Source organism: Trachemys scripta, chromosome 4, assembly GCF_013100865.1.
Source record: "Trachemys scripta elegans isolate TJP31775 chromosome 4, CAS_Tse_1.0, whole genome shotgun sequence".
NCBI lineage: Eukaryota > Metazoa > Chordata > Testudines > Emydidae > Trachemys > Trachemys scripta.
Window position 1 is genome coordinate 30889723 of NC_048301.1, and position 24175 is coordinate 30913897.

General features: G+C 46.2%; 1 protein-coding gene across 4 annotated transcripts in view; it reads left to right on the top strand.

Moving 5' to 3' along the window:
• The first annotated feature begins 1289 nt into the window (after positions 1 to 1289).
• The window catches only part of GPR68 (G protein-coupled receptor 68), a 32816-nt gene continuing 9930 nt past the window's right edge, over positions 1290 to 24175 (top strand). Inside the window, exon 1 of one of the 4 annotated variants that reach the window (XM_034768099.1) lies at positions 1290 to 1418. The gene's annotated coding sequence lies outside the window, so the exon portion shown is untranslated. Of the gene's footprint in view, positions 1419 to 1662; positions 1817 to 21527; positions 22138 to 24175 lie in introns of those variants that run through there. The other 3 variants (XM_034768098.1, XM_034768100.1, XM_034768101.1) reach the window with 3 other exon arrangements.

Sequence of the window (24175 nt, forward strand, 5' to 3'; positions counted from 1 at the left end):
CAGGTTCAGTTTCCAGCTCTGCCACAGACTTCTTATATGACCTTAGACCAGTGGTATGCAACCTATGGCATGCGTGCCGAAGGCGGCACGTGAGCTGATTTTCAGTGGCACTCACACTGCCCGGGTCCTGGCCACCAGTCCAGGGGGCTCTGCATTTAATTTAATTTTAAATGAAGCTTCTTAAACATTTTTTAAAACCTTATTTACTTTTCATACAACAATAGTTTAGTTATATATTATAGACTTAGAGAAAGAGACCTTCTAAAAATGTTAAAATGTATTACTGGCATGCAAAACCTTAAATTAAAGTGAATAAATGAAGACTCGGCACACCACTTCTGAAAGGTTGCTGATCCCTGCCTTAGACAAATGATTTAATACTGATACTGCCTCTCCAGCCCTTTGTAGATTGTAAACTCTTCAAGGCAGGGACTGTCATGACTGGAGCTTGGGCAGTCAGTCCTAGTGGTCATAGCAATGACAGTCAAAAGCTAGGAATAATATCGAAGGTCAGATCTGGGGTCAGGAGTCTGAGAGCGAGCCGACAGGCAGGTCCGTTACTATGGCTGGCAGGGGAGTCCATCTCCTTGCATGGACACTTCCTGAAACAATTCCTGGGCTTAAACAAAGTGGCTGGACCAATCAGCGGCCATGAGGGCAATTATCAGTCTGGCCTTCTGAGTGGAACTTCCTGGTGCTCATCTCCACAAGGTCTATGTGATAAGGCATATGGCCCCATCACAGCTGTGGGGTAGAAGCGCAGAAGTGTTGGGCAACCCACAGACCCAGGTCCGGTCCCTGCAGAATTTCGCATGGACTGTCTTTCATTATGTTTGCTTATGTACCTAGCATGATGAGGCCCTGATCTCATATGAGGCCTGTAGGAGCCACTGCCATACAAATAACACTTTGTGTGTGTCATGTAGGTGTGCACATTGTGTGTCCAGACCTACTACACACACTGATATCTGGGCTGTGCGTGTTTGATCCCTGTGTATAGGATTTGTGTGTATATGCTAGACCTGCTTACGTCTGTGACCACTTGTGTGTTTGTGTAGGTTTGAACAGTTGTGCGTATTGTACAGTGTATATTGTATGGCTGTGTGGTTATTTTCTACTTGTGATTTGTACACCTCAGTATGTGGTTTTGGTTTTGTGTTCTCTGAGCAAGTGAGGCAGGAGGGAGCTGATAGTCTCACTCCTCTGCAGTGGTACCAGCAAGAGCAGCAGGAACTGAAGCACAATCTCCTCCCCCTCCTCCTCCAGACTCTCTCACTCACTGCCTGGCTCGGAGTGGGGCGGAGGTCAGCTAAGCCAGCCAGCCGGAGTCAGGAGCTGGGAAGACAGAAGATCTGTGCTGCTGCACCTCAGTGAATTTCCTTATATCCCAGCGCTCCTTAGGGATCCCCTGCTCTCAAGTGAGTCTCCGTTTTATTCTATTTTTTTTTTTTTATATATACACATGAAGTTTTTCAGCACTGATCTGCGCTGTTCAGGGTCAGGGACCTGGTGGACGGGCAATGGGGCATCAGTTTCTGCTGAAGTGTTAAAAGCAGAAGCAAAACAAAACAAAGAATCCAGGAACTTGAGCAAAGAAATTTGCATAGAAAAGCGCAACTTTAAAATAACTTCCTTGTTCTCCAAAGAGCCAGATCCCCATAATGTAAGTGCTTGGACAGAGGTTCTTTAGCAGAACACAGATGAGTTCTGTTTAGGTAAGGGGGAAGTTAAGTGTTGAAGATACAGAGGTGAAATGGAACTATTAGAATGGGCTGGAAATGATTTCATGTTTGCAGATGGACTGGCACAGAGACAGGTAAACTGATTTTTTTTTTAAGGCACTTCCAAAGGATGTCAATATGAAGGTACCAATGTAAGCAAGTTTGGACTGATTAATGAGTGATTTCTCGAGGGCAATCCAGAGGGAAACTGCTAAACCAAGCACCTTGCTATATATGTATTCTGTGTACTGCTGTAGGGTTTACCTGTGTAACTGATCACTCAGAAGGACCCAATCTAAATATTTTCCTCATCTCTAAACAATTTTTCTCACTATTATTTACGGTGACCCTTGGGAAACTTGACATTGGAAGGCTTTGTACTGAAATCCTTCCACCAGAAAACATGCTGATTTGCTACTGAACAGCATATAGTTTCGTTGTTGTAGGTGCTTGTGATGCTGGGAATTTCCTCAGGTTTCTGACACTTTTTTGAACAAATTACTGAGGGATTGGTTTTGTGGGGGCTGTAAATGCATATATCGAATTAAGAAGAAAATATTAAGCACTTACTCAGCGATTTCTATGTACAGCTATTAACTAGTAGTCTAAAAAAAGAGACTTTTCAGCAGGCCTGGGAGAAATGGCCAGACACCAGCTCACAACATATTGCCATTCTAAGAATTTCATGACCGCCTTAATTATATATTCATAAGCGATCTCAGTGTCTTACCACATTTCACTAAAAATGTCCTTCCCAGTCTACTAGACTACTTTCCTCTCCTCATTCTGATGTCTCCTTCAGGCCAATTTCCACCACGACACCCTCAAGAAGTGAGTCAGACACTTATTTATATAAAATGTATTGCATGCTGTACACATGCCTTTGCTGAACATGTAATTTTAATATGTAACCCGTCCTTCCTTCGCCCCCATCTTCCTGATTGTGCTGTTGTCCCGCTCATTGTGTCACTGCCTGTAACTAATTTGTAAGCTCTTCATGGAAGGCTGGGGGGATGAGAGGAGGAAGCATCATCCGTTTTAGATTAAAAGAGAAGTGGTAGCCTGGCTATTTTAAACTGGTGCCTATGCTAGTGTTAGACCCTGCAGGACTAAAACCTGGGACCATGGAGGTTCTGGGCCACCAGCACTTCTGCATCACCATTGGGAGCTCAGGCTGGGGTTCCACTGGAGGACCTCATGAAGCTAGACACTGCAGGAAGTACTACCCAGTGGGGCCTGAGTGATGTCCTCCCTGCAGCCCACTGATTAACTCATGCTGGTGTATATACCAGGAAGCCAGCATGGGGAGCTGTCTGAGCAACGATGCAGACCACCTGCTTGCTTCTGCTCCAGACCTTGCCTTGCTGTGAACCCCAGACTCCAGCTCCTGACCCTGATTTGTCCCTGACTCCACTACTTGCTTCCTGTCTGTCACCTGATGCATGACCCTGACTTCCTGGCATCCTGACCCAACTAAATCCCAACTCCACTACACATCCCCACGGGGGGAGGGATAGCTCAGTGGCTTGAGCATTAGCCTGCTAAACCCAAGGTTGTGAGTTCAATCCTTGAGGGGGCCACTTAGGGATCTGGGGCAAAATCAGTACTTGGTCCTGCTAGTCAAGGCAGGGGGCTGGACTTGATGACCTTTCAAGGTCCCTTCCAGTTCTAAGAGATAGGATATCTCCATTAATTTATTTATATCCCTTGACCACAACTTGGTTACTGACCAGTGCACACCAGCCACCCACAGCTTGGCCCTAATAGAGGGGGCTGTATTGACCCCATTTTGTAACTGGCAGTGAAAGCATTAAAGCCTTTTCTCTGAGCAGAGAAGCTAGCCCAGATGACTGACAAAATTACCAGGAATCCCAGTTGCGGAGGGATGATGCTCAGCTCAGTGAGGGGTGAATCTGTCCATCTGTTGGGATTACATGAAGTAGAGTGGGCCAAGAGAGTGACGTACTTCCTACATTTGAGATGTGGGAATTGCTTATCCTTGTATAAGGAAAGACTCAAAGGCCTGTCACCTTTTTACTTATTGACTTCAAGCTACAAGAATCTTTTTTTTAAAATATATAAATTTGGACCAGCCATTTGAACTAGGGTTGCAAACTTTCTAATCACAGAAAAATGAACACCCTTGCCTCACCCCCTTCCCCGATTCCCCACCCCCACTCACTCCATCACCCTCCTCTGTTCCCCTCTTTTGCCCCACCCTCACTCACTTGCATTTTTGTTGAGGTGTGGGAGGAGGTGAGGGCTCCAGCTGGGGGTGCAGGCTGTGGGGTGTGGCTAGGGATGAGGGGTTGTGTGTGGGAGGGGGGTCTGGGAGGGAGTTTGGGTGTGAGAGGGGGCTCAGGGCTGGGGCAGGGCACTTACCTCAGGTGGCTCCCGGGAAGCGGTGTCACATCTTTCCAACTCCTAAGTGGAGGGGCAGCCATGGAGGCTCTGTGCACTGCTCCTGCCTGCAGGTGCTGCCCTCGCAGTTCCCATTGGCTGTGGTTCCTGGCCAATGGGAGCTGCGGAGCGGGCATTCAGGGCAGGGGCAGCACGTGGAGCCCCATGGCCGCCTCCGAGTCTGGGGGACATGCTGGCCGCTTCCTGGGAGCTGCATGGATCCAGGCAGGGAGCCTGCCTTAGCCCCACTGCACCTCTGACCGGACTTTTAGCGGCCCAGTCAATGGTGCTGACCGGAGCCGCCAGGGTCCTTTTTCAACCAGGTGTTCCGGTCGAAAATCAGATAGCTGGCAACCCTAATTTGAACCCATAATCATCAGTTGTTTCTTCAATTTCTGACCTTAGCTTATCTGACTTCTGTTGGCACCCTTCAGCACAGAGACCCAGGACACAGTGTGCTCCCTCACAAGCAATTTCTCCAGGTCACAGCTGAGGTGCATTTAAAGGGCAGGTGTATTGTGGGAAAGCTTCACTGACACTGACTGTTGCTGGACCTGTGGCATGGCTGCTGGACCTGGAGAATTTCAGTCTTGGGAGCTGTCAATTCAACATTTTACACATTTTTGTTACCTGTTTTCAAATGGAGAACTATTTAGACATACAACTTTGGACATAGCAGGAGTCCACCTAATTAGTCTGATTATCTTACAATTAGATTTATGTTTTCTCCTAGAAGTTTGCTTTTTTCCAAAAAGCTCCCTTTGAGTGGTTCTTACTGCGGCTTGTTCTCCCAGCCAAATCATTTGCAGAGCGTCTGTCAAGACAGTCTGATGGGAAATTGACCTTTGGGTTTGAAAAGATGCAGAGCATCTAACTGACTAAAGCAAAACTGGGCAGTCACCTACAAGTAATAGTATCAGTAATTAGCAGCTAAGAATCAGCTCTGTAATTTATGCTCTTAGGGAGTGTGTCAAGCAAGGCTAGCTCCACTGTGATTTCCCATCAGAAGCTATGTTCTTGAGCTTTGTGAGTTTCTCGGGGAGCACAGGCTTAACATTTTGGCACTTCATCAGAAATCTGTAGATACTCTGTCTGAGGAACAAGACATAGTAATATTCTTTTACAAATTCTGTTCCCATCTTATTCCTGCAGTAGGGGGAGACTGATAAGAAGTTTACCTTGATGCATGCAGAATGTTCCCGCAGCCTGTCATGGCTAATGACATAATGTCATCAGGAGCAGTGGCTGAGCCACTCAGGGACAGCAGATTTGTCCGTAAACTGGTTTGGATTGGAGGTTGAATCTGATATTGGTATGTGGAGAGTGCTAATCATACTAAGGGCTGGAAGAATGGGAAATCTGATCTAGTCTGTAAGTAACCGAGGGTGCACTGTATTATGCTTCTGTTACAGTCCCCCCATGACAAATGCACTCATGACATTCTCCTACTCATCAATTGCCACATATAGCTGTTGCTGCTGAGATAATTCCAGTCTATTAATTTTAAACATCACTATTGTAGTTGCTTATCAGAAGGGGGAGGGATAGCTCAGTGATTTGAGCATTGGCCTGCTAAACCCAGGGTTGTGAGTTCAATCCTTGAGGGGGTCACTTAAGGAAGCTGAGGGAAAATCAGTACTTGGTCCTGCTAGCAAAGGCAGGGGGCTGGACTTGATGACCTTTCAGGGTCCCTTCCAGATCTAGGAGATAGGTATATCTCCCTATATATATATATATTTTTTAATCTACAAACCTTCATGCTCCCTTGTTCTGGAGCTTGTTTATTGCTGGTTGAGCTCTAAAGTAGTGCTAATATAGTTTTAAAGGTGTGGTTTTAGCTATCAGGAGAGAGGAAGCTGAAATGGGAGCGTTACAAAAATAAAAAAGATTCTAATAGATGCATAGACTTTAGGGCCAGAAGGGGGACCATCATGATCATCTAGTCTGACCTTCTGCATATTGCAGGCCACAGAACCTCACCCACCCACTCCTGTAGTAGGCTCATAATCTCTGGCTGAGTTACTGAAGTCCTCAAATTTTAGATTCTCTGTAGTGTGAAGTCTTTAAATCATCTGCTACAATCACAGACTGTATTACATAGCAAAAATGGACAACACCAGAAGGAGGGAAATGGAAACATCATCATAGAGATGCAATTTATCAAGATTTTTGGCTTTGGTTTGGGATTTTTTGGCACAAGATTTTAAGATCGACAGTACTGTTTTAACCACATTAGTAACAAATAGAATTAGAATATGTTATTTCAGGGAAATAATTGGGAAGTGTTCCCATCATCCTTATGCCATGGAAAGAACCCATCTAGTAGAACTCACTCTGCCTGTGCAGGATAGTGATTTAGCTTCTATGCACATACCTAATTTGGGGAGTTAACTGCTTTATGCTTCTGCATGTCACAATCAGACATATTTAAAAAATTTATTAAGATGATGTTAAAAAAATAGTGAACAGAGTTTGAGCATAGAAGTTTCTGGTTATCAGGGAATAACATACAGATTATCGAGGGTGCAAAGTTTGGTTTAAGATAAGGTGGCATGAGGAATACATAATCTGCAATATCCCCGATTGGGGGTAAAAGGTTGATGGGTCAAAATACAGACATTGAGATATGAGGATATGAAGTTCAAGGAAGGTTGCTCAAATTGACCCTCTATTACTATAGATGGGCCCAAACCAAAATCCCTCATCTGAATGCCCCAAAATAATGGGATTTGGGATTCACACCAGTCTCCACATTTTACAGCTGGACCCTTATCCCAGTACATAGGCCATGCCAAAACCCATGACCTGAACAGCTCAAAACTTATGAACATTGGTGTCTTGGAATATTTGGATTAAAAGATTTATCTAATTAAAACAGAATTCAACTGTAAAGACTATCTGTGAACTTCTTGTTCTGATAATTTAAGGGACATGCTTTTTTATGCTGATTTAATGTCATGGTTCTTTAACTTGATGCTTGATTTATGGATTTAATCTCTCTTGTCTCTGAATGAATAGCAATATTGCTTGCTGGTTGGATGATCCTAAGATAACTGGTTGAGGACAGGTTATATCTGACAGAGTACCAAGCAGAGTTATTCTCCTTTTGACTCCCACTAACATTACTTGTGCACGCAGAATCACAGAGAGTGCAACATTTTGAATGACAATGAACCTCAAATCCAGACCCGATCTATTTTTTATATTTTGGTATAAAGAAGTATTGGCATCAACCAGGAGCAAAGTCTGAGCAGCAGATACAGCAGGAGCTTCTCATGTGAGGCACACAGAAACCAAATGGCTGCAGATTGCAGCTGTCTTTGTATGTGATACAGAGAAGTGACTATAGGTCTCATCCTACAGGAGCGGCGAGTTGTATGGGCCCGTGGTGCCCGGGCTCCAGCAGATTCAGGGCCTGGGGGGCCTGGCTCTACCAATGTTCGGAGCCGAGCCTCTCCCCGGGCTCCACCTGCCACCCCTGCATGCCTCCCCCGAGCGTTCCCCGGCCCTACATGCCGCTCCCCTGCGCCTCCCCCAAGCATCCCTGCCTGCCCTGGGCAGCAGGCAGCTGCCTCCTGCAGCTCTGTGCAGCGCTCCCTTGCCAGCCGCGGCCGGCTACAAAGGAGTGGCACCAGGGACAGGCTGAGGCAACTGCTGCACCTGCAGAGGGAGGAGGGGAGGAGATGCATGGCAGCCTCCCCCGGCAGGTGCCTCCAAGTGGGGGGCTTATCCTGGTTGGACCGCCTGAGCAGCAGCCTGGGGGCGCATGGGTGAATGTCCCCCTCCCCTAGAGCTCGCTGCTGCCGGTGGGGAGAGGGTCGGGGGGGAGTCCTCTGGCTCCCACCCCAGCTTGGGGCAGCCTGCATGCCGCACTCCAAACTCCTCATCCGCAGCCCAGTCCCACACCCCTCACCTCCTCTCGCACCGCAACCCTCTGTCCGAACCCAGAGCCCACACCCAAGCTCCCTCCCAGACTTAGGCTGACCAGATAGCAAGTGTCAAAAATCAGGACAGGAGGTGGGGGGTAATAGGTGCCTATGTGAGAAAAAGACCCAAAAATCGGGACTGTCCCTATAAAATCGGGACATCTGGTCACCCTACCCAGACTTCGCACCCCAAATCCCCTTCCACACCCCCTCTCGCACCGCAACCCTCTGTCCCAGCCCAGAGCCCGCACCCAGCACCCCAAACCCCTGTCCTAGCCTAGAGCCCACACCCAGCACCCAAACCCTCTCTGATCCTGCACCCACCACCCAAACCCCCTTCTGCACCCCAACCCCCTGTCCCAGCCGAGAGCCCGCACCCAGCACCCAAGCGCCCTCCCACAGCCCACACCCCCTCTCACACCCAAACTCCCTTCCAGAGGCTGCACCCCAACCCCCCCTGCACCCAACTCCCTCCCAGAGCCCGCATCCAGCACCCAAACCCCTTCCTGCACCCCATCCTGCAGCCCAACCCCCTGTCCCAGCCCAGAGCCTGCATGCAAACTTCCTCCCAGAATCTGCCCCCCAAACTCCCTCCCAGAGCCTTAGGCAGATGTGGGGGAGGGGGCGGGGGGGACTTGGAACCGATCTGGGCACCACCAAAAATTATACAAACCTGCTGCCCCTGTCATCCTATGGTCTTCCCTCTTAACTTAAGTGGCCAGGCTACTTGGATTCAGAGAGAGCATTTCATGCTGGGCTCTGCACTTTCCACAATCCTCATTTCTGTATTAAATGTGAAGGTGACGGTGCGGTGTATGTTAGCCACCCCAGAAGTATATAAATTCACACTCCATGTACACTGTGCATATACACAGTGTATATTCCCATAAACTTACTGTGAATGAGCCTTTTGGAAGAAATTAAAAACACGCTGTTGCTCATGATAAACACGGTTACAAGTTTTTAAATACAGCAATATTAAGAGCTAAGATTAATGATGCAAATACATCTTAAGGCTACATTTGATGATAATCTTAGAATTATAAAATGAATCCAACTCTGAGAGAGACAATAATAATACTTAACGATGAAGACGAACTCTTAAATAGACCACTTAGGGAACTCTTCAAAAAGGCATTTGTCATTTGAACTCCAGTGTTGACACTCCCATGGAAACCAACCAGTACAAAGCTCTCTGGATGAGTTACTCCACATCCATGATGAGGCAGTGCTGTGTGAAGCCACCTTTGTGTGCTGATGCTAAAGGATCAACTTATAATGTTTGACTTAGGAGCCAATGCAAGGAGTATCAAAACAAAACAAAACATAGTAAGTCAGTGTAAGCCAGAAACACAAACAGTGCAAAAGAATGAGTACTTTTTTTAAATGTCTGGGGTGTGCTTTCTGAAGCCCTCTAATTCAGCAGACTAATTTCCTATGATGAACTGTGCCCTGTGAATTAAAATAAATGCAGTGATGTGAGGTAGTGTAAGCTGCCAGGGCATGGGCGGCCTACCTAGCAGGTGGAGCAGGACATGGCCTGGTGATTTTGGTGGCAGTTCAAGTAATGACAAGTGTAGATCTAGAGATCAGGCACCAGTCCAAGGTAAAGCACTAGTCAGGGTCAAGGGGCCAAGCGGAAGGTCAGAACCAGAGTCAGAAGCCAAAGCCTAAGCCAACAAGTAAGCTGGAGTCGTAGTCAGGGATATAGCCAAGATGGGGAGCCAGCAGACAGAAACCAGAATGAAGCAGGAGATAGGGCTTGGAGCAAGGATTGTAAACAGGCTGGAGCAGGAAGCAGAAGTTAGAGCAGGGTAAGTGCATCTGTGGGCATGATACACACTGAACAGCTGCTGTAAGGCCGAAGTTGCAGACTGAGCAGGGCAGACAGCAATCAGGGAGATCAATTGTTTGGAGGGAGCTCATTGGGCACCGCTGAGCTTGCTAGGTTACCTAGTGACCAGGCTGGGAGCTAGCTGTGCCACTGACAGGTAGGGCCTGCAATATTTTGATATATACCACTAGGCAGCATTGTTCCAAGTTTGTTTTCTTATTGTGTGAACAAATGTTCAGTCTTAGGAAGCATGCTGTGTTGACTTTGGTTGTGGTAATGCAAGGTTCTGTGTAGAGTCAGTGGCCTTTGGAGAGGGAGCTGTGTAAGCTGCTGGAGAGTTGCTCTGTGCCTAGGGTGACCAGATGTCCCGATTTTATAGGGACAATCCCGATATTTGGGGCTTTGTCTTATATAGGCACCTATTACCCCCCATTCCCTGTCCTGATTTTTCACACTTGCTGTCTGGGCACCCCATTTGTGCCCTGGTCTATTTTTGGTCAATTCCTGATCAGAGATTCTCTCTGGAAACTAGGGAATTAGTGTTGGGCTGAGATCCCTGAAAGTAGAGAGTGTTGCATGCTGTTTCACACCCTATCCCCCATTCCAGAGCTTGTGTATATGTGTAAATAAAGCAAGTTACACTTAGAATATACCCAGACTCTATATCATTGATTTCCCCTTCACTGGAAAGCTGACCTACAAGGCCCAAACAGCTGCTTAGCAGGAGAACAATGCTGGTGTCCCACTGGGACAGAAGAAGGGACTACAATAATAACCACTTTACAGCTGGGGAAAAACCCAGAGAGATTAGGAGATTTTCCCAGGGCGATAGAGAATATTCTATGTCAGAGTCAATTTAGAACACAGGCATTCCTGGTTCCCAGTCCTGTGCCTACAGCACACCTTTACCAACACCATGTATACGGGCATGTGGAACACTTGTCCTTTAGCTGGGATGTTCTATGTCTCACTCTGATCTACGTGGCTTGTGACTGGTAATGCAAAAACAGACTTAGAATTTCTGGTATTGTCATTTTAAATGGGGATTTTAGGCAGTGTTTGATGACAGCAGGAAAACCAAGTATTTGCCTGGCTTTCTGTTCATAGAGCATGGTGGTTTGGTTTCCAGGGATTTTGCTCTTTTGAGGGGTGGAGGTGTTGGGATTTGGATTTTGTCAGTTAATAAGTATACCACCAGCCATGGGCTTGATCTCACATCCCTGATTCATGGAGGTAGTTCTGCTCACATCAATCAGATGAATCACATGGGTGAGAATTAGTCAGGTGATGATTTGAAGGCTCACACCCCTTTTTGTTGGATTCCAGACTGGTGGAGAACAAAGGCTTGCCCTGAATATTTGGGTGACTTTAAGAGCAGCAGGGAGAAGAGACTGACGTGGGTTTTCTTTCACAAGGCTCTGGGCCAAACCCTTACGGCAATAAATAAATACAAATTAAAAAAATAATTTTAAAAAGGTGTGTGAACTTTGCTGTGCCAGGAATAGGGAATTCCAGGAGGAACCTCTAGGCTCCTTTTCACACTGTCCCTGTGATTAGCACTAGCATGAGGAACTCTCAACAGCTCTGCAGTGCAAGTTGTTCAGCCCTCGCTACACAGTAAAAAGCAAAGCAGTGGGGTCACAGGATCGCTGGCCACAGTTAATGCCCCTGTGCCAGAACTGGTGCTCCCACTTTAGCCAATTGAGAGGGAGGGAAAGATGGGGGGGGGGGCTATAAAAGATCCATGAGGGACCTGATGAGTCAGGAGACTGGAGGAGGAGGTCTTTGGGGGAAAGCTGTAGATAGCTCTCTCTGGAAAGAGGAAGACATTACCAGGAAGCCAGTGGATGGGACTTCCTGAGTCAGAGCTAGTGCCAGGAGGCTGGAAAGGGCTGAGGGCTAGGAAATCAGCAGAGGGGCGAACTTGCTTACCTTTCCTGATCCAAATATCCTCAGCCATAGAAGGCAGGCAAGAGCTGAAGGTTTATAGCAATGGAGATGCCTGCTGGCTCTTGGTGATAGAGAGCTGAAGCCAAAGGGCTGGAGAGGGCTAAAAGTTGGGAAATGATGGAGGTTGTGAGGCTTCTGATATCTCCAGGCAAGAGCTAAAACGAAACCTGAGATTGAAACAGGTTGAAGAACCTTGCTAGTTAGAGGGGCTATGGTGAGGCATGATGAGAGGTACTGGAGAACTGGGGCATTGTGGGGGATGTGAGAACCATATGGGTTCTCGTTATGGGTTTTGGCTTATGATATATGTAAATAGGGCTTTATTCTGTCATAAATTAACTCTGTAAGGGCTATTTATACTCAGAAAGCCTATTTGAACTACTGCTGAGGGGTGCAAAGGAAAGAGACGGAGGCAGGTGTGTCTGTCATGCCAGAGCATGCCACAAGAGGGTGCTCCTGAGTTGGGCGGCCCAGTGACAAATGGATAAAACTATGATGATCCTTCACACATGGGTTGAACTGTATTTATCTTCCTGCCCACCTTATTTACATGTGCTAGGACCCCTTATTGCTCATAAACAAGCTAGCCTAGATAGAGCTAGTATAAGGTGGGTGCTTAACTGGTTGGAAAAATCATTCCCAGAGAATAGTTATCAGTGGTTCATAGTCATGCTGGAAGGGTACAACGAGTGGGGTCCTGCAGGAATCAGTTCTGGGTCCGGTTCTGTTCAAAATCATCAATAATTTAGATAATGGCAGAGAGAGTACACTTATAAAGTTTGCAGATGATACCAAGCTGGAACAAGTTGTAGGTGCTTTGGAGAACAGGATTAAAATGAGAAATGATCTGAAGTAAATAGAATGAAATTCAATGAGGACAAATGCAAAGTACTCCATTTAGGAAGGCACAGTCAGTTGCACACATACAAAATGGGAAATGACTGCTTAGGAAGGAGTAATACGAATAGGGATCTGGGGATTATAATGGATCACAAGCTAAATATGAGTCAGTGTAACACTGTTGCAAAAAGAAGCGAACATAATTCTGGGATGTATTAGCAGGAGTGTTGTAAGCAAGACACTATACTCCACACTGATAAGGCCTCAGCTAGACTATTGTGTCCAGTTCTGGGTGCCACGTTTCAGGAAAGATGTGGACAAATTGGAGAAAGTCCAGAGGAGAGCAACAAAAATGATTAAATGTCTAGAAAACATGACCTATGAGGGAAGATTGAAAAAAAAATAGGTTTGTTTAGTCTGGAGAAGAGCAGACCGAGGTGGGACATGATTACAGTTTTCAAGTATGTAAAAGGCTATTACAAGGAGGAGGGTAAAAAATTGTTCTTGTTAAGCTCTGAGGATAGGACAAGAAGCAATGGGCTTAAATTGCAGCAAGGGAGTTTTAAGTTAGATGTTAGAAAAAATTTCCTGTCAGGGTAGTAAAGCACTGGAACAAATTGTCTAGGGAGGTTGTGGAGTCTCTGTCATTGTCTAACCTGTTCTTAAAAACCTCCAAACACTTGTCAGGAATTTTCTAGTTGTTATTTAGTCCTGCCTTCAGTCCAGGAGACTGGATTAGATGACCTATTTAGGTTCCTTCCAGTCCTATACTTCTATGATTCTATTATATTGCTACCTGTGGGAAGCCAGACAGCACTAGAACAAAACTTAGAATGACAAGGAATTAATTTTTATGTATTTTCTAATGTAATACACGCTGCCTGCTTTGTTCATATTTGATATCAATATGTCAAGCGCTTTAACCCATGACGGGAGGGAAAATTGTCAAGTCCCCAGTCAAGCAAATGTTTGACCGAAACTATGAGCCTAGAGCAACATACGGAAAGCCAGCAAATTCAACTTCTGGTGGAGAAATAGAGGTGCAAACTCCACCACTAGGAATTCTCAAACAAATAGCTCCTGGGCTTGATGGGATTGGTGGTGAAATAGATAATATTTTATTATCCTGTCACTGATTCCAATCTGGTTAAGGTTTGAGTGAATGAAAGTGATGGGTAGACTCTGTGAAACAAGTGGTGCTGCTCTTATGCTCCTCCCCAACCATTGTCATCCTCAGTGGCATTTTCAGCAGTGAGGCCAAGGTATGAATGGCACCAGAAACAGAAATTATTAGGAATACCAATGGGGAAACTGGACTTCATTGCTGCCCCCATACTGTACCTATGCTATGGATAAATAGAGAATATTAGTTTCCAGCGCTTATTAAATCAAACAAATGAACAACATACCAGCAGTATTCTAGAGAGGGCATTTGTCAAGGTTCCCTCCCCACTCTGAACTTTAGGGTACAGATTTGGGGACCCACATGAAAGACCCCCTAAGCTTATTTTTACCAGCTTAGGTTAAAAATACGCTGCCACCACCAAGCATTTTAACCAAATATTTATGGAGAGCCACTTGGAACTCTGCCTTTCCCCAAATATCTCCCAAGTCCCTAACCCCCCTTTCCTGGGCAGGCTTGAGAATATTTTCCCCCAAGCCCCTACACCCCTTTCCCCAGGAAGGCTTGAGAATATCCCCTCACCAATTAGTCCTGGTGAACACAGATCCAAACCCTTGGATCTTAAAACAATGAAAAATCAATTAGGTTCTTAAAGGAAGAATTTTATTAAAAGAAAAGGTAAAAATCATCTCTGTAAAATCAGGATGGAAAATAACTTTACAGGGTAATCAGATTCAAAGAGCCCAGAGGAACCCCCTGTAGCTCCAGGTTCAAAGTTACAGCAACCAGAGGTAAACCCTCTAGCAAAAGGAACATTTACAAGTTGAGAAAACAAAGATTAAAACTAATATTCCTTGCCTGGATGTTACTTACAAGTTTGAAAATATGAAAGACTTGTGCAGAAAGATTTGGAGAACATGGATTGATGTCCAGTCCCTCTTAGTCCCAAGAGCGAACACACCCAAAAACAAAGAGCACACAAACAAAAGCCTTCCCCCACCCCAAGATTTGAAAGTATCTTGTCCCCTTATTGGTCCTTTGGGTCAGGTGTCAGCTAGGTTACCTGAGCTTTTTAACCCTTTATAGGTAAAAGGATTTTGGTGCCTCTGGCCAGGAGGGATTTTATAGTATTGTATACAGGAGGGTTGTTACCCTTCCCTTTCTAGTTATGACAACATTGGATGGTACTAGGTGATCTGGTACTGAACGATATCAAAGAGGACAGTATGATTGGGTGTTGGATAATAGTGGATTTGATGGAATAGGATGGGCATGTACGTTCTTGTGTGGGTCGGCCTGGGACTGGATCAGATAGGATGGTAATATGTAGTTGTGACAGTTCTCAGGGCACCCACTGCTGCCAACAAGCGGGAGTCTTCCTTGTGGTAGCTGCGTGTTGGCTCCCTGACACTGTCAGTCTTTGAGCCATTCAAGCACTTTCCTCTGGGCTATGCCAGGCCTAACATCACCTTGCAGGTTAACAATAGATGCACTCAGTCCCTGAGTCCCTTTCAATCATTCCCCTATGATAGCTATCGCCTGACACTAGCTACTCGCAGGTTTCAAAGTGGTAGTCTGTATCAGCAAAAACAATGAGGAGTACTTGTGGCACCTTAGAGACTAACAAATTTATTTGGGCATAAGCTTTCGTGGGCTAAAACCCTTAGCCCATGAAAGCTTATGCCCAAATAAATTCATTAGTCTCTAAGGTGCCACAAGTACTCCTCATTGTTTTAGCTACTCCCAGAAATTCCAGATCCTCTGCGCCCAAAGGTTTAGGATTTGAAGGATTTAATTGAGAAAGTTTTTCCCACTTGTTGACATCCTAACAGGAAATCAAGAGAGTGATGAGTGAAGAAGTTTAGCCGATGCAATGAGTAATTATGTGTCTGTGTTCCAGGAAAATTGTACGTAGAATAATTCATCAATTGTTTATACGGGGTTTTAAAAAATATTGCTGGCTTCCTTTTTTACAATAGATTTTTATAAATGAAGCCAAGTAGGGATGACAAAAGTCAAGGAATGTATAAATTACAGAATAATTCAATGGTTCCCTCCCACTGAAACAAATACATGAGTCATTATTATTGTATATAGGAATACATGTAAGAGGGGCCCATTTACAAGTTAATAAAACAGACTAGCATTGAGTGGGTAGTGTTTAGATCTGAATTAAGTTTTAGGCTGGGCTCAAGTTTAAGATAAGGAAGCATTGTGGCTTTGTTTTCTGCCCTTTACTTCTCCTTTAGGCTGAATGAAGGTGTTGTCAGATTTAAAAAAAAAAAGTTCATCTTTTTGCAGTAGGTCTTTGGCAAGATCATCCTGCAGAGAAAAGAAAAGCAGACCTGATCTTTCTAATGTAAAAAAAGAAGTGGAGAAAAACTGGAAGGCGGGTGTACCGGAATAGTCACCTGCTCCTGCCCTGAGGGGTTTAAAGCAGCCCAGGAGAGGGCTGTGGCTGGAGCAAGCAGCTCCCAGGCTGATTAGGGAAGCAGGCACAGCTGGGGGCCATGCCCCAAACAGACCTCAGCTAGCCCTTATAAAAGGGCTGTGAGCTAGAGGCTCAAAGAGAGTCTCCTCTAGCTGTGGAGGGAGACGGGCCTGGCTGCTGGGGAGCGTACCAGGGTACCTGAGGTGGAGCAGAGGTGGGGAAAGGCGAGAGGAGCTCCTGCCTGGCAACTCCCCAGGCTGCCAGCCTTGTGCAAGGCCAAATAGGTACTGGGGTTGCAGGGGGCAGCCCAAGGGTAGGCGGAGGCAGCAGGTCCAAACCCCCCTTTCCTGTGATGAGTGGCTTGTAAACTGCAGTCTGCCCCAGTGAACGGGGGCTAGATGGTGACTGGCAGTAGCCTTATACTGAGGTGAGGTGGGGATAGTGGGCAGGGGTTCCCCTGGGTGGGGAGACCCAGAAACTGTGGGGGTACTGCTAGAGGGAAGCTCCCAAAAGAAAGGGGCACCAGGGTCCGGGAGGGGCACCGGGGCCAGCGGCAAGGTGAGACACCGGCCTGCAGAGGGTGCTCCGGAGGCTGGTGAGCTCATTTGCTGAATGACCATCCGGAGGCGCCGCAACAGTGAGTCTCACACCGTTACAGTGGGTATAGCAGAAAGACTTTGAGAAAGACTTAGGACTGAAGAATCCCATGCACTGCTACAGATTAGGGACTGAGTGGCTAGGCAGCAGTTCTGCAGAAAAGGACCTACGGATTACAGTGGATGAGAAGTTGGATATGAGTCAACAGTGTGCCCTTGTTGCCAACAAGGCTAATGGCATTTTGGGCTGTATAAGTAGGAGCATTGCTAGCAGAGCGAGGGATGTGATCATTCCCATCTATTTGGCATTGGTGAGGCCTCATCTGGAGTACTGTGTCCAGTTTTGGGCCCCACACTACAAGAAGGATGTGGAAAAATTGGAAAGAGTCCAGTGGAGGGCAACAAAAATGATTAGGGGGCTGGAGCACATGACTTATGAGGAGAGGCTGAGGGAACTGGGATTGTTTAGTCTGCAGAAGAGAAGAATGGGGGGGGAATTTGATAGCTGCTTTCAACTACCTGAAAGGGGGGTCCAAAGAGGATGGATCTAGACTGTTCTCAGTGGTACCAGATGACAGAACAAGGAGTAATGGTCTCAAGTTGCAGTGGGGGAGGTTTAGGTTGGATATTAGGAAAAACGGTTTCACTAAGAGGGTCGTGAAGCACTGGAATGGGTTACCTAGGGAAGTGGTGGAATCTCCTTCCTTGGATGCAGGGCCGGCTCTAGGATTTTTGCCGCCCAAAGCAAAAACAATTTTGGCCGCCCCCGCCCCCCCGGTTCTTTAATTACCCCACCCCCGGCCCCGCCTCAACTCCGCCCCTTCCCCAAATCCCCAGCCCTGCCTCCTCCTCCCAGGCTCTCAAATATGAGAGGGAGCAGGAGCAGCGGCGCACGAAATGGACGCTCAGGATCTCCCCCTCCCTCCCAGGTTTGAGAGCCTGGGAGGGAGGGGGAGACCCTGAGCCGCCGCGGCGTGCGAAACAGCTGATTCGCTTGCCTCTGCTCCCCCTCCCTCCCAAGCTTGAGAGCCTGGGAGGGAGGGCGAGTAGCGGCGCGCGAATCAGCTGTTTCGCGCGCCGTGGCAGCAGTAGCAGAGGTGAGCTAGGGCGGCCAGGGCACATTTTTAGGGGCGGCATTCTGGCGCCGGCCATGCCGCCCCTAAAAATGTGCTGCCCCAAGCACCAGCTTGTTTTGCTGGTGCCTAGAGCCAGCCCTGCTTAGATGTGTTTAAGGTCAGGGTTGACAAAGCCCTGGCTGGGATGATTTAGTTGGGAATTGGTCCTGCTTTGAGCAGGGGGTTGGACTAGATGACCTCCTGAGGTCCCTTCCAAACCTGATATTCTATGATTCTATGAAGACTTTATGCATAAAAAAGAAACAGAAGGCAGAAACAAAATGCTTTGTATCCACTCTTACACGGGCCTAGATAAAAACATTCTTTTTGTTTTCTTCCTGCTGCAGCAGCAGTTATAGGTTTTAAGCTTGTAGGGGCAAGAACTTCATACCTGACAGTAAAATATCTAATATATTGTTGGTTATGTATTGAAATACTTAACAAAAATGCTTTGCACATCAGTGTTAAAGTAGAGCCAGTTCCTGGTTCTTTAGCAGTTTATCAGGTGCTTCACATGCAACTCTTTTAAAATTGAAAAAGCCCTTGTGCTATACTCTACCTTAATCCCAGAGACTGGGGAGTGTGGGCACCCCACTTTATAGTACTGTACCTACAGTATTATGTGTTGTAGTGCATGATTGCATAAAATGCATATTCAGACATATGCTAATGTTGACCCATATTCCTAGGGTTGGGTAGAAGTATGGAGCTAGACTGGAGCAGCAAAAGAGTGTAAACAATACTGAAACATTTAACTATGAAGTAGTTAGACCATTTTTTCCTTTTTGCTGAACCTAACAGTGCCACTGTGGTGTCTGTGAGAGGTACGTCTTCATATCATTCGCCAATTTTTTCATTACCTGACACCCATACCTTGGAGGCTTGTGGGGGCACAACACAGGGTACTAGTTGTGTACCGGAGAAATGAGTCTTTCTGGGTGAGTATGAGTGTTTTGCAATGAAGCGTGATCTCATGAGGCTCGTTCAGTGGAAATGAACTTGGTTAATGGGTTCATAGACCTCGATGTCCTGTCCATGTTCTCTGGATGGACTTCTAGAGAGTCTCTTGATCAGGCTGCTTCACCATGCAGCTTGGTCACTTACCTTCTCTACACACTTCAGGACCCTATTTCTGGGATGGCTGCAGAGGAGCAACCAGCCCTCTCCTCCAGTACTTTTTGCTCAAGTGATTAGCCCTGACTGCAATATGCCATTGCAATAAAAGTGTCTGAACATCTCCAAAAGCTCTGAAGACTCCTCCCATCCCTGATTTAAATGTAAGGTGTGGGCTTGGTTTGCTGAACTGTAGTGCTGTGTCAGGCCAGGTGTGTCAGCTATGCGAGGCAAGGTAATCACAGTATCATAATGCATATGCACAGGGCTGAATTAAGGTTGCACAGGCAACCTTAATCCTGCCATTTCTTAACTTTTGAGTGCTCAACTTTGGAACATTAATGTTCTTTTAAAGTAGTTTATGTGTGTAACTCACCAACTTTTTATAAAAACAAACGGGAAAAAACAGAAATTGCATCATGTGGATGTCAATATGGTGCCACATGGGTCATCAGCAGGATTGGAACCTTTAGATCCATTGCCCAGACCTCTGCCACTTTACCTAATGAAGTAACTGATAGAAATAATATGTTGTCATCCTCAGTGTGGATCAGCACTACAAGGGCATGAGATACACTACCTTACCAGTTGCTCTCACAGATGTTTGCTGACAAAGAAGCAATGTTGTGAATCAGGAAACTTGGATTCCATTCCAACTTCTGGAGAGGAGTGTGTTCTAGTGGTCCTAATCCCCTTCTCTTCCATCCCCTGCCCCCAGCTTCCATTCCCAGGCTCCTCTGGTGCCCCATTCTAGTCTCTCCCCTCCCCCCCCCCCCCAACTAGGCTACTCATCCAATCTGTTCCCCAGTCACCATAAGCCAAAACTAATATCTGGGATACAATCCCCAAAATTTAGGCCATTGCTGGAGATGGGATACTGGATGGAGAGAGCTGGTGCTTTGAGATTGTACTGAGAATACTCTCTCAGGTGCTTGCTTCTTGTTCACATGCTCAGGGACTAACTGATGACCATATATGGGGCTGGGAAGGAATTTCCTCCCAGGTCAGATTGGCAGGGACCATGAGGGATTTTGCTTTTCTCCGCTGCATGGGATGTGGGTTGCTTGCCAGGATCATCTGGGTATATCTCATTTAATCAGTTCCCTGTGACCGCAGGGACTGCTGGCACTTGTGTGCCTCATTCCGTCCTATTCTCTGCCTGTGGTCCACAGTAGCATAGTCTTCTGAGAGTTGTAATACTTTGGTCTAATTTCAGTTGCTGGATGTAGTGTGCAGGTATTGGGTGGTGGTGGTGTTGATATGTGCAGGAGGTCACACTAGATGATCTTGTTATGCTTAAACAAAGCACACAAGATCTTTTATCGGGGAGAAGGCAACATGCCGCATTTATTGAGAATACAGCAGTTAGCATATGCTTTTCAGACACTCACTCACTCACTCACTCACTCCCGCCAGTCTATGTTTATAGTTACCAGTCCAGAATCTGGATCAATCTAGTGGCCAGCCAGATTGGTCGCAGAGGGGAGCTGGGCTCTGTGAGTTGTGATCCAATGCTCCTGGAGTACTGGCAAGACAAACCCAAAGTCCCATGGTAAAGCACCCTGTTCTTACAGTCTTTTTTCCTCTGTTGAAGTCTATGGATTTTGCTGTGTCACTTTATGACCGGTTACTCCTTAATTGGTGTTATCTTTTGATGTAAACATTCCAAAACACCTCCGAGAGGATCATCCTGTCCCGGATTTGAATTAATCAATTGTCTTTAGGGGTGCCAGCCTCCACCTCATGGTCGTCAATCTGCCCTTCCTCACTTATGGATGCACGTTGATGGTTCTCTGGTGTCAATAAGTCTCAATATGTGTCTTCGCTCCTCCTTTCTTGACCATCTGGTTAACAGTGGCCTTCACACCTTATCTTTTCCTGATGCATGCATTCCTCATTCACACAAACAGTCTTTTACAGAGACCTTTGAGAATACAAACAGCAGTATTTCATATCGAGCAAAAAGACATTGTAAATTAAACCTTGCTAAGTTTTATAACCAAAACAATTCCCATTGAGGCCCAGGCCTTTAATGTTCCTTTAATCAACTTAACATCGACACAATACAGAATCCTGTCTCTTAAGAACTAAACCTTAAAACAAAGAACTAAAAAGGGCCCAATTTGTAATGCATATGGGAAACAGAATCCCATAGTTCCAGAGGGTCATTCCTTTCTGCTATTCAAAAAGGGTGGCTGGCAGGATGAAATCAAATCATACATTAATTCTCATAGTACAATTATAAAATCCTGCTCCTACAATCTAATGGTCCCTTTTCACCTTAAACTTGGAAGTGAACTTCATGTCTGACTTTTATCAAAACAATGGGCTGAACCAAAGTCCCAAATATAAACAACCTCAAGCTTTGGGGAAGTTTTGATCTAAAATGTGCACCTTGGCCCATCTCCTGCAATAAAAGACAATGATTCAAGTCTGTCTTTGGTGTGTGACAGGGGTAGGGGTAGAGGCAGTTAGAGATCAAGAGATCCAGTGCCACAGAGTCAACCCATTGTGTGCACAAAGGCACATCCTACTACCGAAACTGTTCATGGAAATCAGTCTTGTGTGTGAGAAGGGCTGAGTGCAAACTTTATACGTGCCTAAGGAAGGCTCTTTGGAATAGGCCCTCTGGCCCCGCGACTGAAGGTGTGGGCGAGAGTGTAGAGGGATTTCCTGTAATGCGTCATTCAAATCAAAGGACCCACCCTAGCTACAGATTATTATTCAGTTTGAGTTTGCGAAGGCTTTTATGTTGTTTCCTATACCATCGCCAGCAGACAGTACTTGGCGCAGACATGGTGTTGCATAGTTTTGTATGTTTTTTTTTTTTAAAGTTTAACTGCTTTGAGAAGGCACTACGTTTTTGGCTACATTTTTGTTTAGGATATGGAGAGATTGGAGAGGAAAGAACCTCTTGCAGGTGTGAGAGTGAGTAGTGAATGTTTGTCTTTGTGTTGTGTTTAAACCAGGAACAGGAGGAGTGATTGGGGCATCTTCAGATGTTGAGGAGAGTCTACTTCTGTCTTTCCCACCTTTGGAGAATTGGGCTCTGAGATGAGTCTATTAAAAGGAGACATAGTGCAATAGGGTGAGTAGAGATGGGAGAGGAAACCATTAGATGACCAGTGCGATAAGTAATTTGCCTGGATTGCGGTCACAGAGTAGCAGGGAGATGCTGCCACTGTTACAGATCATAGCTCTGAAAAATGACGCAGCTGCTGCTATTTTGTTTTTTAAAGCTATCTTAAGTAAAATGTGCTTGTCTGTTACCATCCCTAATTGGTGTTGGTAGTAGACCAGTGACTATCTTCTGGTTAGACATTAGGTTTAGTTGCACCACAAGCAGTTTTTACAGAGCAACTTATTCATTTCTCTCTTTTTTTTAAATTTCTTCTGCTGTCTGGGTTGGCTCAGACTCTCTTTGCCTTAACCTCTTATTGTTGTTCCCTTCAATTCCTGCTTTTCTGGTACATTTTACAAGGGAGTTATTTGTCAGTTTCATAACACCACAGTACTCTTTTTAAAAAGTTCTTCTCCACCTTCTTCTCTGAAAGCATCCAGATTAGTGAGCCAAAAACAAAAAAAGAGCTGTTATGACAGGCAGTTATTTTAGCATTATTTATTTTGAAAAAATGCATATTGTACTCTGGGCCAGATCCTGGGCTATGCATTGTGCATTTGAGGGATAGAGGGGAAATGGTGGATTTAAACAACCTTTATATCGCCTCGATCCTTGAGCCATCAGCACTGGCCTTGGGGCTGCTCTACTTTATGTTAGCTGCCAAACACTGATAAATTAATTGCTGGAAACCAGTCTGTTTCATCCATGTGTTAGTATAGTTAAGGTAGGTATTGAACTTACAAGTATTTCATAAAGTCTAAACACATTGTTATCAGTTGCTGCATGCATTAATCTTATAATATCTTTATCACATGCTATATGGTAATATTTAAGTTTTTGCTTTATAACTTGCATGGTATCAAGTATCAGGGGGTAGCCGTGTTAGTCTGTATCTACAAAAACAACAAGGAGTCTGGTGGCACCTTAAAGACTAACAGATTTATTTGGGCATAAGCTTTTGTGGGTAAAAACCACACTTCTTCAGATGCATAGAGTGAAAGTTACAGATGCAGGCATTATATACTGACACATGGAGAGCAGGGAGTTATTTCGCAAGTGGAGAACCAGTGTTGACAGGGCCAATTCAATCAGGGTGGATGTAGTCCACTCCCAATAATAGATGAGGAGGTGTCAATTCCAGGAGAGGAAAAGCTGCTTCTGTAATGAACCAGCCACTCCCAGTCCCTATTCAAGCCCAGATTAATGGTGTTAAATTTGCAAATGAATTTTAGTTCTGCTATAGCTGTGAAGAAAATTTTTTCATCTTTTATTGTTTAGATTCACAGGCTCACTGCTACCTCACACAAGTAGACCAGTGCATAGCAGCTACCGTGCAGCCAAGAAGGTGCACTTCCCCATATTTGAACCATGTGTTAAGTGATAAAGAGATCAAAACCTTAAAAGGAGCTCAAGTATATATTTTAGCTGTAACAGGGCAAAGAGTTTTATAGAAGCCAATTTTCTCTCCTTCCCCACTCAGATAACACACTCCAGCACATCTGGGAGGCAGTGCACTTCATACAGTAGCAGGAAACCTTGTTGCCATCATATGCAAGTTTAAATTGAATTAGAACAATATTGTTTCAAGTAGGGTTACCATACGTCTGGATTTTCCAGGACATGTCCGGCTTTTTGGGCTCCAAATCCCCGTCTGGGGGGAAATCCCAAAAAGCCGGACATGTCCGGGAAAATCGGGACATGCGGGCGGCGGTGCTGGGCCAGGGGCCGGGGGCGCCGAGTGCCGGGGACCGGGGGCACCGAGCGCTGGCGGGGCCGGGGACCCGGGGGGCCGGGGGCGCCAAGCGCCAGGGGCCAGCGGGGCCAAGCGCCAGCAGTGCCGGGGACCGGGGGCGCCGGGGGCCAGCGGGGCCGAGCGCCAGCGGTGCCGGGGACCGGGGGCGCCAAGCACCGGGGGCCGGCGGGGCCAGGGGTGGCGGGGACCGGGGGCACCGAGCGCTGGGGGCCGGAGGGGCCGAGCGCTGGCGGGGCCGGGGACCAGGGGGGC